This window comes from Saccostrea cucullata, unplaced genomic scaffold (assembly GCF_032062105.1).
Source record: "Saccostrea cucullata isolate Sc308-1 unplaced genomic scaffold, CSIRO_AGI_Scuc_v1 ctg1932, whole genome shotgun sequence".
Lineage (NCBI taxonomy): Eukaryota > Metazoa > Mollusca > Bivalvia > Ostreida > Ostreidae > Saccostrea > Saccostrea cuccullata.
Window position 1 is genome coordinate 12381 of NW_026936958.1, and position 5333 is coordinate 17713.

The window sequence follows — 5333 nt, forward strand, 5'->3', positions numbered from 1 at the left end:
TTATAAGTTTATTAGCAAAATTGACAATTAGAGCGGGGATTTCTACTGTACATTAAATATAACCATAGTCTTCTATACTACTAGTACTGTTCCAATTATTATATATACAATATAATAAATATTATCTTGACATTTGAGTTTTCTGTTTTTGCACCTTACATACTCCATATTCTTCAGAATTGAATTTATTTGGTGCCGGGAAACATCGATTTTTTTTTTCATCAGTACATTTTTTTTTACTAGATCTGATATAGAAATTTTTGTCAATTTATTTTAGAGAAATAGCTAAAAATAATTATTTAGAGCGTATAATCACTGCAATAAAATGAAAGCAAATATCAAAAACAAAATACAGTTTATTTCTTTTTTCCACGTTTCTCTGTTAGACTTTTAATTATTCTCATCAACTAAAGCGGAGACACCTTCGTGGATGATTACACTGTAAGTATATAATAATGCTAATAAATGAATAAATGAATAAAGCAAAAAAAAAAAAAAGAAAAACAACAATGACGTATTAATAAATCAACAACTTAATTTCTTAAATTTATATAAAATAAACTGTGTCCTAGCGAGTAAGTTAAGATTTTCAGATTACGCTTACTACACGTTAGGCGTATGACGTCGCGTCAAAATTCTTCGTAAAATCTCCACGTTCTGTTTTTAAAGGTACAGCATTGAGCGTTATTTTTCCAATACATACTTTTGAGTGAGGTATATAAATTAAATATCATTTAATTCTAAAAATTCTAAGCTCTTTAAAATGTTTTGAACGGAGCAGGTCTGACATCCAGCATTTTTTGGCCAATACCGTACTTTGTTCTTTCCGCCGAATATTTAACGCGCTAGATCTAATACATTTACAAGATGAATTTTAGATGGGTGAATGATAAGCAGAGAAAAAAAAACTAAACTACCTTTCTAAACTTAAAACTCTAAGCACACTTCAGATGATATATGAAACCCCAATTTAATATGTCTGTTTATTTTATAATTGTAGAATGCGCAGGGGGGATAAGGAAGCATACAAAATATTCTACCCCGACTAAATCAGTGCTACATTATGATGTCATAGTAGGCGAGATGACGTTAATTATACAACACCAGTTTTCGTAATATTGGTATTTAGAGATGTAATTTAACTCTAGAAAATGAATAGAAACTTGTAAACATTAACAAAAATAAAATGCCCTTATTTTGTAATGCTGTATTCTGTCATTTTGATTAAAATCTACCACCGATGACGTCATATGTGTACATCAAGTAACTTGGGAATTGATCATGCTGTGTAAAGAGAATTTGGCTATTACGGCATGTACAAAGATACGTAAAATGGAGTTTAACAGCAAATATTATTAATATTTAGTGATATTCATATGGAGTTCAGTTAATAAAACAGGTATGCTAAGTTATTTTCATTTATTTTATTCTCTTTCAAAGACAGCCAGCTATATAGGTATCCCGGTCGGCCTTTCCTCTGTCATTTGAGACAAAAAATTGGAACAGAACAACAATAAGCTGTATATTTCAAAACTTAAGATTTGTACATATGGAAAGTTTGCCTCCTAAAATAGTTGGAAAGTGCTGCTAGAATCCCGAGTTAAGCATGGTTTTATGAAAATTCAGGGTTCATATGTAAAAAAATTCAAAACACCGGGTAAGGTTTCGTGCGAATGTGTGGAATAATTATTTTACTAAAGGGACAGTTGGATTCTAGCAGCACTTTTTAGACAAAACAGATGTTTTTCAACAACATTATTTACTCATAGAAATTATCGAACTCCGAGGTATTGTTGTTCTGTTAGCTTTTTTATTAAGGAAAATGTCGCTATTAATAGAAGTCACGTGATGCCGTGGTGGGGGTGCACGTCATTGCTTTAAACATTCTTTTATCTTTATGCATTAGATAATAATAGTTTACTTTAATTAGCGGTTTTGGTAAATTATAACACTTTGTTTTCTTTAAAAAGTCTAAATTTCCCGAAAAATGACTTATATGCTTCCTTAACATACCCGCGTGGTGAAATTTCTACTAAACGGACTGGGATTTTTTGTAATTACTACATTGTTACAAGTGCATGCATTTGATTGTTCGTCTGAAAAACTCTGTGTGTGTCATAACATTAAGGGACAAATATGGGCAAATTGTAAACGCCTCCAGCTGGAGACAGCACCGTCATTTAGCAGTGACGTCATAGGAATCAATCTGGCTGACAACAGACTCCCAAGTTTTCCGACCAGTCTTCCTGTAAACATTTTATATCTCGATGTATCAAAAAATTTTATTGTTAACGTAACAGTAGACACACTGAACCGATATAGTAGTCTGAGAAATTTAAGTATTTCGAAAAATTTGCTTCATTGATTGAAGTGGGTTCCTTTGCAAACTCTTCAGATTTAGTGCACCTTGATATTTCCGGTAATCAGGAACTGACTCTTGAGGTTATGCCCAACATATCAAGTGATTTAAGAAATTCTTCTTCCATTCGAGTATTAAATTATGAGAAACTACAGTGTACATATGGAGTGAGTTTCATTATTAAAAGAAGTCACATAATTTTCCTGAAGTATACCCATTTAGAGGAACTAAACCTGGCTTATAATCGAATTAACAGCCTGGAATTGGGTGTTCTCACCGAGTTACCAAAGTCACTAAAATATATTAATCTAGCCAATATCGTACTCAGTTTTGGGCTTTATCTGCTACAATTTGGCGATTTATCTAATATTATTACTATCAATGCGAGTTTTCAGTCCTCTTTTCATCAAATGCGACTCATAGATTTTTTCACAAGCTGCAAAGATACAAAGCCCCAATGTGCGAATTTAACAGAAAACCAACATGGGGTAACGACAGTCAAAAAGCAAATATAGTTACCTTTACCTACACAAGAAAATATAACAATCTTCCTTCCACCTAACTTAAAAACGTTATATTTTCACGATAATCTCTACAAAATGACTCTTCAAAATTTTGTTTTCAAATCTTTTAAAGCACCTGTGTTGTCAAGAGTTTATTTTCAAAACAACATAATCCATGAATTAAATGGTCCCATTACCGGCATCGAAAGTATAATTCATGCAGATTTCTCTAATAATTTTTGCAGCTATATTTCGCCATGGTTTTTCAAAGATTTGAAAAATATATCTTACCTCGATCTTTCCAAAAATGCTCTAGGTGAGAATCTGGAAAATGTTGTTGAGGGAGAAATTTTTCAGAATCTGTTCATGTTGAAAACTTTGAACCTAACACGAAACAGAATTGTACGACTTCCTATTAAAGTATTTCGGAACCTCATGCAATTGGAAAAACTTAACCTCAGTTTCAATTCTTTGAGTAAGTTTACAGTACCAGTCAATCATATGAATCGCTTGTCTCACCTGGACCTCTCCAATAACCAGATATCATCCTTGAGTAGAGAAACAAGAGACATGTTAGATGCAATTTCCCAAAAGAACATTCTGTCATTGAACCTGAAGGGCAACGAACTGAGATGCGATTGTGAGAACTTGGATTTTGTGAAATGGATTATAAGTTCAAAGAATATTAATTTTCTTCATTTTGATGAATATGTGTGCTCTTCTTCAAATTCCTCAGGAATTCCATTCTCAGAGATCGAAAACCGTCTTCAGATGTTGGAAAAACAGTGTTCCTCGTACACTCTTATTATCGTCATCATGACGTCATTAACAATCGTTGTCTTGACAACCACCATTAGCCGTATTCTTTACAGATATAGATGGAAACTGAGGTATATGTATTATGTGGCGAGGGAAAATTATAAAATTAATGTTTACAGACCAGATGCCCTGCCAAACGCGTTGTATCACTTTGATGCATTCGTTTCTTATGCTGATGAAGACAGAGTATTCGTCATCAACCTCGTGAAGCACTTGGAAAGGGAATTCAATTTAAGGTTGTGCATACACCAACGTGATTTCATCCCTGGAACAGGCATAGCAGACAATATCACCAATGCTATTCATAATAGCAGGAAAACCTTCTGTATTATTACGTCACATTTTCTAGATTCATACTGGTGCATGTTTGAATTAAACATGGCACGCATGGAGGCCATTTATTCCCGAAACGGTGAAAATATTTTGTTTTTGGTTGCGCTAGAGAAAGACGTAATGAAAAAAATGCCATTTTCATTCAAAGATTTGATCGAATCAGAATCGTACATAGAATTCCCGGGCGGGGAAGACGAGGAAGTAACAGCCTTTAGATCAAAACTAGCAGATACACTCAGACAATCGATTTAGTTCTTTTAAAGAATTGGATACATACTGGTTTTTTCACAGTCTTGGCAGTATGTCTCGCATCGGTTTTTCGTATGTGATTGACATTTAGGGAGAACTTGCTTGTGTTTTATTCTTGAAGAATATTCGAAAATTTCATGTTTTCTCGACCTGTCACTCACGTGTGTTGGAATGCACGGGACGCAGAGGTCCACATGACAGAGATTACAGTGATGTTCCATGGGGTCTGAACAAAAGCGACAACGAAGGACGTCGTGTCCCTGGGCGGCGGCCATTCCTAATGTACAACACAACAAATAACAGAACCACATGCCAGTGGATAAGACTTTGTTATCATTCTATTTCTTACGTATTAAATTAGTAGTAGTATATTTCGATGCAGTCTAATAAGGAATGCTTATCAGTAAAATAACCGCATGGGCAGTTGAAAATTTTTTCTATGTGCACATGTACAGATCAACAGAAATATATTTACTGGCTCTATCTTGGGGAAAATTGACACTAATAGAAAATCAATAAAACCAATCAAATTCTAACAAAAAATCTTTTTGTATGAGGCCACAACTTTTTAAAGAAACAAAATTTGAGACAAGCCTGTTTTTAGGTCAAGCTTAATTTGGTTTGGGGTCAAATTCTATGTCAAATTCTGGCCAGCCCAGGTTTAGTCGTTTGCCCTTTTCATTGCGGGTACATGTGACAGGAATAGATGAATACCTTCAACTATCATTTTTTAGAAGTATTTTCTTTTGAAACATTTGTATGTGTTACAAAAATTTATTTTTTCTGTGTAACAATGTATACGTTTTGCCTTGATGTTTCCTTTTCTCAATATTGTAAGTAGTCTTCGTTAAGTTTGTTTTTAACATATTGTCGGTCAATCTACAATACAAAAGTCAGGTCAGAATGTGTATAAATTATCTATATAAGTGCAGTGTCAGTATGTAATCCAAATATTTTTAATAAATATCCCAGATGTTTGTCTAGTTTGTAACAAACCAATCAAATGTCAAACAAAAACATTTTGAAATGAGGACATCGTTCTGTTTCGTGACAGAGAATGTTAGAAATAT

General features: G+C 33.5%; 1 pseudogene; it reads left to right on the plus strand.

Annotated features, from left to right (window-relative positions):
• Positions 1-2128: 2128 nt before the first annotated feature.
• Positions 2129-4266, plus strand: LOC134246935 (toll-like receptor 4; annotated as a pseudogene).
• The last annotated feature ends 1067 nt before the right edge of the window (positions 4267-5333 follow it).